The 14,525-nt window shown below is 40.2% G+C and overlaps 1 long non-coding RNA gene and 1 pseudogene across 2 annotated transcripts; both read left to right on the top strand.

The window, feature by feature from the left end:
• Nucleotides 1-1,120: 1,120 nt before the first annotated feature.
• On the top strand, nucleotides 1,121-3,322 carry LOC137727311 (BURP domain protein RD22 pseudogene; annotated as a pseudogene).
• Nucleotides 3,323-8,666: 5,344 nt separating this feature from the next.
• LOC148690417 (uncharacterized) lies at nucleotides 8,667-10,529 on the top strand. Of its 2 annotated transcripts, none has more exons than XR_015957088.1 (4): nucleotides 8,667-8,736; nucleotides 8,831-8,940; nucleotides 9,472-9,538; nucleotides 10,363-10,529. It is a non-coding gene; the product is annotated as an uncharacterized LOC148690417 (long non-coding RNA). The 2 variants fall into 2 exon arrangements; XR_015957089.1 differs by having other exon boundaries at nucleotides 9,457-9,538.
• Nucleotides 10,530-14,525: the final 3,996 nt, after the last annotated feature.

The raw sequence follows: 14,525 nt of genomic DNA, 5'->3' as shown, positions 1-14,525 counted from the left end.
TTTGGTGTACCCGGTACACCTAAAAATTTCTCCGGTAAGAGAGAGGTTACGTAAACTCTTTCAAAAGTGACTATTTTTTAATTCTATGCCACTTTATGTTTCTTACACAATATTTTAAAATATTAGCACAAAAATCAATGCAAATTATTGTAGGAGTTTGAGACCCTCTTGTTCCACATTGGGCAACAGTATTTTTTTCACTAGCCTTTATATAGGCTTATTTCTTATTCTTAGTAATTAGAACTTTGGACCATTTGGAAATGAATTGAAGGCTTGTGCCTTATGGTTGTGTGGATTAGGCTTGAATATAATATACCCTAAATACAATTAATATTATTTAATCAAGACAGGGCACTTGGGGCCTTGGAATTTAAAATTAATTAGATTCATTAATTTTAAATTTTCGGATTAAGTTTTTTAATTAATTTATTAATTAAAAACATTTTGATCAAAAGACACAACTATTAGAAAGAGTTGTGTACTTTCAAATACACTGAACATGTATTTGAAAGGGTGTGAAATAGCCTATATATTTCCAATCACAATATCCAAGTGAGATTATATTTTCTTCCTCTTTTTCTTCCGTACGAAATTTCCAGAGAGTAAGCACACAAAGCAAATTCGCTAGAATTCTAGAATTCAGTGCGGGTTGTAGAATTAGGTAGTTGAATCTTGATCGAGCAGACGTTGTAGAACCACAAGCACAAGAGTGGAACGAAAATACTGTTCAAAGGATATGGCTTTTATGCTAGCCTCTATCTTATGTGATCAAGTTAGTATCATTAATATTCTTATATTAGTTTCTGTATTTATTGTATAATTTCATTCTACACATCAAGTATTTTTGGTTAATAAAATATTAGAATTTCAAGTTTTGTTTATTTCTGTTATTTTTTATCTATTTCTGAATTGTTCTCCAACAATTATGAGGTGACAAGAGTCCTAATTTGAAAAGTCTTGTAAGCATTTCTCTCCTCTATAAATATAGAATCCATCTGCTACTGTTTCATTATCCAATAGTTTTCAATTCTGTCACAAAACTTGTCCAGATTCTTTGTTTTTCTCACTTTCTCTATATATCTCTTACTAATGAGAGCTTAAATGTTGCATGCAGCTCTCAATGGTGGGAAGTCATGTTGCTGCCTTACCTGTACCACCACCTCAACTTTACTGGAACTCTGTCCTTCCAAACACACCAATGCCGAAATCTCTCAACCAACTCGTCCAGCCCGATTAGTACATATATTTTTCGTTTGCACGAATTTTCATTTTCGCTCTTGCAACATTTTTAATTTTGTTGCAACTTCGTCATGTTAGTTCAATTTTGTTCAACTTTAGCATGTAAAGCAAATTGGTATGTATTTCCATTCTTTTTCGCGCACTCCTTTTCGTTTGAAAATTTCATTTCATTTTTTTCTGGTTTTTCTTAAAAAGAGCTTAGGGTAAAGTTTGAAAAATGTTTGACTCCCTGCTGAGTGTTGGTTGCTGCATATCTAACTTGTTTTCGATTTATGATGCAAAAATTTCCGCAAACTTCATTAGTGTTGGCAAATGGGGAGTTATCCTTACAACCAAGTTCAAAAGGAAGAGAACTGGGTTTATTCAAAAGATGCAAATGAGAACGCTCTTAAATACTTAAAAGGTGCAGATGAGAACGCTCTGTTTAGATACTCAAATGGTGCATATGGGAATCCTCCATTTAAATACTCAAAGGATGCATCTAAAAATGTAACCCGAACAATTTTCTTCTTGGAGAAGTCCTTCATCTTGGCACGACAATGAATTACCTCTTAGCAGGAAATTCTTCAAGTACCATAGGCCTGACCCAGGCCCAGTGCAGGCAGGGCGACCGTCCAGGACCCAAAAAATTGGGGGCACCAAAATTATTAGGGTGATATATTTATATATGTTTTTATAAGAGTATAAATTTATAAAATTTGGTTTAGTGACAAAGAAATTTAACTAGAACTAGTGATTTTGTTGTTTAAAATGAATGAGGATGTCTTAGGTTCAAAACACCATGTGTGCTTATTTACATTCTAATTTTTACAAATTTCTTTTCATAACAGTATAAATTTATAAAATTTGGCTAAATGATCAAGAAATTTAATTAGAAGCAATGGTTTTTGTTGGTTAAAATTAACGAGAGGTTCTAAGTTCGAAATGCTATGTGAATGTTTATTTTTTTTCAATTTTTACAAATATTTGTTTGGTTGTTAATTTATTTACTAGCTAGTAGCTATATGGGTTGCTATTTTTAAATATCCGTTCCAATTCAAGTCTAATCTTCAGCAAAGAGTAATGAGTAGACTAAATTTTTAGACCAAATTTGCAAATAATATTACGTGTCATCAAAAGGTTTAATTTAGTGTTCATTCATTACTTTTCCATATCCTTAAAGACTCAAAAACATTAATATTTTTTTAGTCTTATATTGACGAGGTTAGTAAATAAGAAAAAATAACTCACGATTTATACAAAAACACTTTAAAAATTCAAATGGAAAACAAAACTCATAATCTATCTACTTGAAAGCCCGAAGTTTTTTAGTTTCCTTCTATTGATACAAAATAAATTAATTATTCCGTGTTTCTAAATTATTGAGTTTGAAGTTTTTTTTTTCTAAATATAATTTTATCGATGTCTTACATGTGAAAACAAATATTTTTTTATATGAAATGAGAGCACATTTTTTTACGTCGCCCCGGGTCTCAAAAATCTCTGGACTGGCCTACTACCTTTCTTGTCCTCCAAATTTGTAGAGTTAATCCCTTTCAGCTCAAGCAAACTGCTAGAAATTCTCAACAAGTTCTCAGTGAAATCGGAGTTTGAGGCAGCGGATATGATAAACAATACTATTCAAGATTGTGAACTTCAAGGCGCGAGAAATGAAGCAAAACAGTGTGCCACCTTGTTAGAGTCGATGATTTGACTTTGCCACCTCCACGTTGGGAAAAAATGCTCTGGCAATCGCGACGGAGGTGGACAAAAAAGGAGCAGGCCTGATACAGAAGTACATTATAACAACTCCTGGAGTGAAAGAGCTGGCAGGCAAAAAATTTGTAGTGTGCCATAAGATGAGCTATCCGCATGCCGTCTTCTATTGCCATGCAATTGAAAAAAAAGGACTTATATGGTGCCGCTGCAAGGAACTGATGGGATGAGAGCTAAAGCAGTAGTAGACTGCCATGAAGACACATCTGAATGGAACCCTAATCATTATGCCTTCAAAGAGCTCAAAGTTGAGCCAGGAACCGTTCCCATCTACCATTTTCTTAAAGTCGAGGATGTCATTTGGGTTCCAAACCAAAAACCTACTTGAGTTGAATCCATCGATCGGTTCTTGTACCTGATCCATCACTCAGCCCGTAAAAGCTACTGGGCCTTTATATGTTCTCTAGTAATAAAAGTAATTCAACAAGATGGTCAGTTAGTTGTTCATATCTGAGACTACTTACTGCCGTAACACACGCACACGCACAGTTATTCACTAGGAACGCAAAATTCCTTTTATAAAGACACCAAAGGAAACAGTAGTAGAGTTGAAATAAATCAATCGTGGGAAAATTAAGATTTTCAATAAGCAAGGGGCTGTGATAAAGGGAAGTCTAGAGGACCTTTGAAATACTAAGACCTTCTAACAATATTCTTAAGAGTTCCAGATTTCATAATTTGGAAATTAATGGACCACACCAACCCCTTGGTGTATAATTATAAACAAACACTTAAAAGATTCAATTGGAGAAAGAAAAAAAAATCCAACTATAACTGTATATAGTCTTTGTATAAAATATAAAAAAGCCTAGGCATGTTTCTATTCATGCTGGTTTGGAACTTTGGTAGGTGTGGTTTGGACAATATTGTGCAAAACCAAAACTACTTTCCCCACAACTTGCAAAAGTTTACTACAAAATCAGCTTATTGCCTTGCTCTAGAGGAGAGAAAATTGAGTGAATTCCGAAGTTATTACTGTTAATTACAATAATCAGAATCATTTATGTGCACATGGAAAGAAAATGGTTGGTGGTTTAGGCACGTCGCGGCCCAATTTTTCTGTGTGACCAAGAAATATGCTAGTGTTAAGAAGTCATTTGTAAATCTTATGTTTATTTCTTTGTAACGATCATGTCGCGTGCTGAAAACACCACCCAACTTCCTATGGAAGATACAGCTGCAGTACTTGATCATTCTTAACATTCCGATTCTCCCACAATCTTATGGAGCTGGAGGAGGAGGAGGAGGAGACATGCAGTGGGACAAGGTCTCTCACATAAAAAACATCCAAATTTTAATTAATGGTAAGTCTTATGTTTATCACTCCCCAATTTGGATAAGTGTGTAAAAGGAGATATTGATAAATGATCATAATGTACTTGTGTGCACTCCCCAATTTGGAGTCTCTTTTTGAATGATGATGCTCGGACTTCTTTACGTGCCAATTGATTACAAACTTACAACCACGAGCAGAAAGGGGGCACTCATGGCAATGGCTTCTGCTAGATGAAACGATTCATTTATTATTTCTAAGACTAATTTCACGTTACACCCTTTTGATTTGGGTTCCAGATTTTTTTTCCCTTCGTATCTCCCTCCCCTCCAGTGCCCTCCTTCCATCCACAACCATTCATAATATTTTCAAACTCATTCGATGGTCAAGATTATGCTCCATCATCAACCCTCCCCCACAAGGTGTAAAATGTAGTTAACATCAAATCAATATATATCATCAATGTTTATTTGTTGTGTTGTTGATATTAAATTAGTAAGTTATTGATATTATTGTTTTCTTCCGGTGTTTTTCTATCTTTTAAAATAGTTTATTATATATATATATATATATATTTTTTTTTGTGGGATATGGTTTTCGAAGCGGAAGGGGGATACAATTTGTATTACATATATATACCAATACGCGACGTACTTTAATAATAATAAAATAATTTACATGAATTTTTATTCTCTCTAATATCAGAAAATCAGAAAAGTACTTTGGTAGAAACAAAGCAGATCCTCTCCTAATGCGAACATTTCGAATTTTACAAACCAAATAATATCAGCTGCTCGCTTAAAATAGTACGGCTGAGATCAGTCTTCTTCTTTAACTTTCTCATCTCTCTTTCTCCTCAACATCCTTACCTTCTTTTCGACAAAGCAGTACCGAATAAATAGAAAGAAAGAAAAAAAAAATGGGAGGGGTTGAAGGTCGGGGAAATATGCAGTGGGAATTGGGTCGGGGAAAGTGAGTGATGGTAGGAGAATTGGATCCTCTCCGATCTCCTCACTGGGATCCTAGGAATCAATTAATACAAACTGTTCGTCAAAAATTGTTCAACCACAATTTTTTTTTGTTTTTTATATCTTCAACAGTAAGACAACCTCATTTTACATGAAAAATATAAAAAAGAAAAAACTGGCCACACGATTTTTTATAAACATTTGTTATTAATTGATCCGCGGGATCTCTAGAAAGAATCTAATTCCAATGGTAGGGAGGTCCACAGGATCCGAATGGTTCAAATATGGAGAGGATATGTTCCTCTAGTGGTGTATATGTAAATTTTTAAATTTACGTATATTTTTATTTTATTATTATAATGTATTTTCGTTACCGTAACAATATATCCGTAAATTCATGACATGTAGAATCATTCATGAGGAGGAGGACTAATGCTAAAGGCTGCGTTTGGTTCCGTGGAAGGGAATACATCCCACTCACACGAAATGACGGTGGTTCATTTGTTTTATCAAATAATATTTATTTTCCGGAGGTTTATGTTTGTCAAGTTAGATGTCCTTGATGAGGTGAGCTGGAATATCGTTGGTGATTAAAATATTGTAAAGTTGTATTTGGACACCTAATCAAATGTTTGGCAAATCTTGCTCAACCACAAATTGATGGTGTAGACTGAAGTTATATGAGTTTAAATAAAATTTCCTCATATGCATTGCATGTGCCTAACAAGAAGGCTTCATCAAATACTTCCACATTTGCCCGAAGACCTTATGCGACCATTTCTCTAGTTCTACATGCTCAAGGAACAGTGTTGCAGTCAATATTATTATAGGAATGTGATTGTGTGAACTAGATGTAGGAGTCCTATAGGATTTAGAAGATTTTTTTCTTGTATGATTTGTATTATCTGGAGGGCAAGAAAAGTTCATCATGATTAGTATAAATAAAAGCAAGACCAAAGGGAAATCAATCAAGTTAAACAATTGAACCCATTCTCTCATCCGTCCCTTTCTTTTCCTTCTCCAAAGTATATATTATTTACTACAGCAATACGGAATTTAAATTTTCATTTTTCTTACAAAAATACAACTTAAGGCCTTACACACTAGACCAAAAAACGAAGTGTGATACTAATAAAATAAGAATCAAACTCCTACAATTGGTCGAAAAATCTGAGTATTATGAGAGTGATTCTTATTTTGGAGTTCAATATATTGGCGTATGAGTGCGATATTTATACAATAAATAATAAGAGAGATAAAGAAAATAAGTAGTCAATTATAAAAAATAAAAAAAAAGAAGAAGAAAAAAAAGAGTAGATAGGTCCTCATTTAATATATAAAACCTCGTATCAAACTCACATCAATGTGATAGTAGTGCAACACAAATCAGAATTACGATATCTAATTCGCATATATAAATATCAGACTCACTTCAACAAGTGTAAAAGACCTAAAAGGCAAAAAATGCAACTTAGATTAGTGCACTGAATTAAATTCTCCATTTCCCCATAAAAGTACAATTTAAAAAGACGAAATGTTTCCTCGGGGCACCGCATGCTCAACGTTTTTGGGTTCATCTTACTGGAGGAACTTTACTTGAGGCAATGGAATGGACTTGCATGGTTTACACCGAACCGAATCCCTTTCGGATCCAAAGAAACTAAACCTAATGATCAAATAATCCGGACCATTAAAATTTGATCTAACGGCTACAATTATTATCATTTTAGAGGATCTCATGTTTGTAGCCGTTGAATCAAATTTCAATGGCTTGGATCATTTGATGAGTATGCTCAGTTCTCTTGTGTTCGGAGGGGATCCGGTTCCCTTTACACCTAATCCCATTAAATTTTGGTAGTTTTTTTGGTAACAACAATTTTAGTAGTTCATTTCTTACTTCCCCTATAAGAGAAATGTTACGTAAACTCTTTCAAAAATGACTCTTTTTGAATTTTATGTCACTTCATGTTTTTTACATAATATTTTAAAATGGTAGCACAAAAATTAATGCAAATTATGAGGTGACAAGAATCCTGCTAAAAGTGTCGTAAGCATTTCTCTCCTCTATAAATACCATCTGCTATTGTTTCGTCATCCAATAATTTTCAATTGTGTCACAAAACTTGTTGAGTCAATCTTAATGGGGTTCCTCCTCTCCAGATTCTTTGTTTTTCTCACTGTAAGTGAGCTCTGTAATTGTAGTTTTGTACATGATTTTAGTTTTTCTCACTTTCGCTATATATCTCTTACTAATGAGAGCTCAAATGTTGCATGCAGCTCGCAATGGTGGGAAGTCATGTTGCTGCCTTACCTGTACCACCACCTCAACTTTACTGGAACTCCGTCCTTCCAAACACACCAATGCCGAAATCTCTCAGCCAACTCGTCATGCCCGGTTAGTACATATATTTGCCGTTTGCACGAATTTTCATTTTCGCTCTTGCAACATTTTTAATTTTGTTGCAACTTCGTCATGTTAGTTCAATTTTGTTCAACTTTAGCATGTAAAGCAAATTGGTATGTATTTCCATTCTTTTTCGCGCACACCTTTTCGTTTGAAAATTTCATTTCATTTTTTTTCTGGTTTTTCTTAAAAAGAGCTTAGGGTAAAGTTCGAAAAATGTTTGACTCCCTACTGAGTGCTGGCTGCTGCATATCTAACTTGTTTTCGATTTATGATGCGAAAATTTCCGCAGACTTCATTAGTGTTGGCAAATGGGGAGTTATCCTTACAACTAAGTTCAAAAGGAAGAGAACTGGGTTTATTCAAAAGATGCAGATGAGAACGCTCTTAAATACTCAAAAGGTGCAGATGAGAATGCTTCATTTAGATACTCAAATGGTGCATATGGGAATCCTCCATTTAAATACTCAAAGGATGCATTTGAAAATGTAACCCGAGCAATTTTCTTCTTAGAGAAGACCTTCATCTTGGCACGACAATGAATTACCTCTTAGCAGGAAATTCTTCAAGTACCATAGGCTCGGCACAGGCCTAGTGCGGGCAGGGCGACCGTCCGGGACCCAAAAAAATTGGGGGCATCAAAATTATTAGGGTGATATATTTATATATGTTTTTATAAGAGTATAAATTTATAAAATTTGGTTTAGTGACAAATAAATTTAACTAGAACTAGTGATTTTGTTGTTTAAAATGAATGAGGATGTCTTAGGTTCAAAACACCATGTGACATCCCGTCCCGGAAATACCGAAATGTACGTATGAAATTACAATTTTACCCCTAGTGTGCTTTCGTCACGTTTTGGTTGTTTGTTGTGTTGTGGCATGTGTTTGGAACCTCACACACTCCCACACACACACAGACACTATCCTTCTCTCTCTCCCTCTGTCTTCTCTCTCTCCCGAGTCCTCTACCCTTCTTCTTCTTCCTAAAAACGTACGGACCAACACACTTACCCCTCAAACCGTGACAGATCGAGGAAACTAAGGACACCATTCAACTCGTGAGGTCGAGGCGAGCACAACCATACCATTTTCAGGTAGGAACCTCAACGTTTTCACGTCGAATTCACAAGCCTCGATTTATGTACTGTTCATGCAAAATTTATACGTTGAGTTTTTGGGATTTCTAAGCTCATAGGTAGCTTGGTGGTGTCCCAAGGAGCCTCGGAGTGCTTCGTTGGACGAAATTGGACGTCGGGATCGTCCTACTCGAAGTTGGCCGGTTTTGGTTGTTTGCACAGGTAAGATTTCGTAATTTTTAGCCTTTAAAAGTGGTCCAACGTGATTCTTCTAGTCTAGGGCTTTCTTTTGGTCCAAGAATCATAGAAAATGGTTGAGAAACGAAGGAGATTAGTAAGTTTAAAGTTTTTCCCAGTTTCCGGCGACCGGAGTCCGGCGAGGGTAGGCCGGAGAAGAAAGGGGAATATTCCGTCAAGTTTGACGGAATATTCCTAACGGCAGTGACGGTATCCGGTCAGATTTGACGGAATATTCCGTCAGTTTAACGGAATATTCCTGACGGCGTCTGTTGACACCGTCAGTGTGCCTGGCACGTGGCCGCGCGTGGGGGGCGCGTAGGTCCGTGCCTGTGCTGGCGCGTGGGGGCGCGTGCGGGGTCAAAAAATTATTTTAAAAATATGGTTGTGATCCTGAGGTTGTGTAGAGCACGTTGGTATATTCATGTGTCCATTTTGAGCAATGTATGAGAAGTTATTACGAGAAACGGGTTATGTGCTTTAAAGTTAACGTTTTTATAGTTGTTTCGCATTTAGGTGACACGTACCCAGAGGACGAGCGTGCACACGCGAGGCAGGGGGGCTACGACCCTTCTACATACCAGTGAGTGGGCTTTTGTTTTCCGTATATACCTATATACATTTATATTCCCAGAAATTGATTTAAAAAAGGGTTATTTGCCGTATGCCATGCATGTTATTATTATCGTTTATGCATCATCACATTTATTAGTAGTGGCATGCATATACATATTTATATGTGGGTGCTGTGGAGGCATAGGTAAGTGCCAGGTAAGCGTTAATTAACGATTGCATTAATTAGTGGTTAGAGATGCTTAGAGAGCTCATAACCTGCACCCCCGGTGTTAGTGCTCCCGCCCAGAGTAGGGCACAGTCCTTCACGTGTTGTTCACCTCCCGCACCATACGCTCAGCTTGGATCCAAGCTAGGTGCATAGGCCTGTCGTACAGACCACAATAGGTGGTTCCGACTCGTAGGTGACCCGCGATTATTCGCACAGCCTTCACGTGATCGTAGCACTAGAGCGTATATATATGTTACACCCAGGCTTGTCGTACAGACCACTTTAGGTGGTTCCGACTCGTGGGCAGGTTTAGATATTGAGATTGAGATTTGAGCTCTAGATGCAGCCGTACAGGTCACGTTAGGTGACTCCGGCTGCCAGATTACATGATATTGATATGGTTATACCTGAGCACTTGCATATCACTTTGAGATTGTGGCATGGCATATCTTGAGCATGATTGGTATACCCTTGAGCATGTTTTGCATGTTTACACATACGTATATATGTTTATTTTCTGGAAAGTATACAGGTTTTACGGCGAGGGGTTAGAAAGTATTTTGTAAATGGTTTTAGAAAGAATTGTTTTTGCCCACTCACGCTTTTGTTTTGCGCCCCTCCAGGTTCTAGTTGCTTAGCCGTTGCGGTGGTTTCCCTTGTGAGCTTTTCGGCGTTCTGACAGACACTCCACATTGTAGGGTCGCCTTCGGGCGTACTACTGTTGTCGTTTTATTTGGACTGCTATAGACCTGCTCTGAATTTGTATCGCACTAACTAGCACTCATTCTAGTACTTGTATGCTAGTTTTTAATTATTCATACTTTTATATTACTACTTTAGCTTCCGCACGTGCACATGGCTACGTCACCTTTGTGTGACGGCCAGCACGCTCCGATCTCGGTCGGGGTGTGTCAGTTTGGTATCAGAGCCTAGGTTTGGCAGTCCTGTGTCCTTGTGAGTATTCTAATAATTTTGGTGTCTTCTGTCAGAACTATGCCGCCTCGTCGGGAACCCCGTCGCTCTTCTGAGCCTATGTTCCCCGATATTACTCAGTTGGGGGAAGCTTTTGCTACAGCCCTTCAGGCAGTGATGCGCCCTCCCCAGAGGACTCCTCTGGAGACCATGTACAATCTGAAGTTGGATAAGTTTAAGGGCAATGAGGGACCCGAGAGCGCAGAGCGCTGGCTAGAACACATAGAGAAGACTTTCCGGGTGCTGCATAATCAGGGGAACTTGCCTATGGAGAGGTGGGTCGAGACGACCGCTTGGTTTCTAGATACGGAGTCGGCAGCTTGGTGGGAGCAGGAGCTTCGTAGGTTGACTCCGGATCAGAGGATTGATTGGAACGTGTTTACGGGGTTGTTTAGGAGAAGATATGTACCCCCTGAGTACATTGACCGCAAGAAGCAGGAGTTTTCCGAACTGAAACAGCGGAAGATGTCAGCGAATGAGTACTACCGTAAGTTTACGGACTTGTCCCGTTATCACCCTGATGTCGCTGGTAATCCGGCGGAGATGCTCCGTCTTTTCCGTCTGGGCACCAGGAAGAAGTGGCGTTCTATGGCGTCTACGGTCCACAGCGAGACTTATCGGGACTTCTATGAGATACTACTGAGGATCGAGGACTCCGAGAATATGTCGAGCGATACTGATGAAGAGAAGGACGGCAACCAGAAGAAAGATGACAAAGGCAAAGGTCAGGCATCGCTCGGGGCCCGTCAGACTCAGAGCTTCAAGAGAGGTGGAGCTAGTTCTAGTTCTTCGAGTGGTGGCTTCAGTGCCACTGGGCAGGGTCGTGGAGGTAGATTTTCTGGTGGCGCTAGAGGCCAGAGGCAGGGCGATGGTGGGCGAGGCAGAGCCCCTATTTGCCGCAGGTGTAACAACCGACATTTCGGTGAGTGTAGACGTGGTAGCAACGGTTGTTTCACATGTGGACAGGTGGGACATAGAGCGGCAAATTGTCCCCAGGGTCAGCAGCAGCAGAAACCACAGCAGACCTTTATGCCACCGCCTGCACCACTCCAGCAGATCCAGGGTCCTAGTAGTTACGGCCAGACGGGTCGAGGTGGTGCTTACCACTATCAGGGTGATGCTGTCCCTTATGCTCCGGGGCAGTATCAGTACCCTCAGGATCCCTATTCCCAGGGTGGCTATCCCCAGTATTCGGGCGGCTATATGCCGTATCCTCCAGCCCCAGCGGGTGGTTCACAGTGGTATCAGGGAGGACAGTATCAGCAGGGGGAGATTGCCACTAGCAGTGCAGGATCTTTGAGACAGTCAGGCCAGCCCAGTCAGGGGCGTGGTGCTCAGGGACGCGGTGTTCAGGCGAGCCGAGGCCGCGGTGGGCGTCAGCAGGGACAGGGGCGTCTTCACAATATTTCTCTGCAGGACGCTCAGAACAACCCAGACTTGATTATGGGTACGTTGAACATTCTTGGTTGTTTTGCTAGAGTCTTAATTGATTGTGGAGCTACACATTCCGTAATTTCTCATACATTTGCTCAAGCGACGCAACCTCGCCCCACACCCCTAGGGTATGATTTAGAGTTTGTTATGCCTAGGGGAGAGAGTTGCGTTGTAGATTGTGTGTACCCGGGGTGTCCAGTGATCGTAGAGGGTGTTGCTTTGTCAGCCGATCTTATCCCGCTAGATATTGTGGACTTTGATGTGATTCTGGGCACGGATTGGTTGCACTTCTATCGTGCCAACATTGACTGTTATGGGAAAGTGGTTACGTTTCACCGACCTGGACTACCTGTGGTTACCTTCGTGGGTGAGCAGAGTGGGGTGAGATATGGCGTTATTTCGGCGCTACGAGCGAAAAAGTTGTTAACTGAGGGTTGTCAGGGGTATCTGGCTCATGTGGTGCTGGATGAGGTTGTTACTAGCAGAATAGAGGATGTGAGAGTGGTCAGACACTTCCCTGATGTATTTCCTGAGGATTTACCTGGGTTACCCCCAGATCGAGACGTAGAGTTCACCATTGAGTTGATTCCAGGTACCAATCCTATTTATTTAACTCCTTATCGTATGGCTCCTGCGGAGTTAAGGGAATTGAAAGTTCAGCTGCAAGAGTTAGTAGATAAGGGATTTATCCAGCCTAGTACTTCGCCTTGGGGTGCTCCAGTGTTGTTTGTGAGGAAGAAGGATGGAACTTTGAGACTGTGCATCGACTACAGGCAACTCAATCGGGTGACGATTAAAAACCGTTATCCATTGCCTCGTATCGATGATTTGTTCGATCAGCTGAGAGGTGCTTGCGTGTTCTCTAAGATAGACTTGAGGTCTGGTTACTATCAGCTGAAGATCAGTAGGGATGATGTCCCTAAGACGGCGTTCAGGACTCGTTACGGTCATTACGAGTTTCTGGTTATGCCATTTGGGTTGACGAATGCACCAGCCGCCTTTATGGATTTGATGAACCGAGTATTCCAGCCTTACTTGGATAGATTCGTCATTGTCTTCATTAACGATATTCTGGTGTATTCTAAGTCGAAAGCGGAGCATGTTCGACATCTTACTTTGGTGTTGAAAAGGTTGAGGGAACACCAGTTATATGCTAAGTTTAGCAAGTGCCAGTTCTGGTTAGACCAAGTTGCGTTCTTGGGACACGTCATTTCTGCTCAGGGTATTTTGGTTGACCCTCAGAAGGTTGCAGCGGTAGAGAGTTGGGAGCAACCGAGAACCGTCACCGAGGTGAGAAGTTTCCTTGGTTTGGCAGGGTATTATCGGAGATTCGTTAAGGATTTTTCGGTGATTGCCTTACCACTGACGAGGTTAACGAGGAAGGATGTCAAATTTGAGTGGGACGATAGGTGCGAGCGGAGTTTCCAACAGTTGAAGCATTGTCTCACTCATGCACCTGTTTTGGCACTCCCAGACGATAGTGGTGATTTCGAGGTTTACAGCGATGCTTCCTTGAATGGTTTGGGATGTGTATTAATGCAGCATGGTAGGGTGATTGCTTATGCTTCGCGGCAGTTGAAACCTCATGAGAGGAATTACCCTACACATGATTTGGAGTTGGCCGCTATCATTTTTGCGTTAAAGTTGTGGAGGCACTATCTTTACGGAGAAAAGTGCAGGATCTTTACGGATCACAAGAGTCTCCAGTATCTCTTTACTCAGAAGGAACTCAATCTTCGTCAGCGGAGGTGGTTGGAGTTGCTCAGCGATTACGATTGCACGATTGATTATCATCCTGGTCGTGCGAACGTAGTGGCTGATGCACTTAGCAGGAAGTCACAGGGCCGTATTAATGCGTTGTACGCTAGTCGTGCTCCTCTCTTGGTGGACTTGCGTACTACGGGGGTAAGGCTAGAAGCCGAAGATCGAGATGTGGCATTACTTGCTAATTTCCAAGTTAGGCCGATACTTGTTGATCGGGTGCTTGAAGCCCAAGTAACTGATCAGGAGACTCAAGAACTTATTCAAGCTCGAGAGCAAGGAAGGAGGCGGGACCTCAGAGTTCGGGATTCGGATGGCATGTTGATGCTAGAAGGTAGAATGTTCGTGCCTAAGAGTGTGGAGTTGAAGAAAGAAATTCTCGATGAAGCACATATATCGGCTTATGCCATGCACCCAGGAGCTACTAAAATGTATCATACCATTCGACCGTTTTATTATTGGCCGGGTATGAAGAGGGAGATAGCCGAGTATGTGAGCAGGTGTGCTGTTTGTCAGCAAGTTAAAGCAGAAAGGAAGAAGCCGTTTGGGTTGTTGCAGCCGCTTCCCGTTCCAGAGTGGAAATGGGAAAATATCACCATGGATTTTGTGTACAAGCTCC

Source organism: Pyrus communis, chromosome 15 (assembly GCF_041283825.1).
Source record: "Pyrus communis isolate YQ-2024b chromosome 15, ASM4128382v1, whole genome shotgun sequence".
Taxonomy (NCBI): Eukaryota; Viridiplantae; Streptophyta; class Magnoliopsida; order Rosales; family Rosaceae; genus Pyrus; species Pyrus communis.
This window is presented reverse-complemented; position numbering and strand designations above follow the sequence as displayed.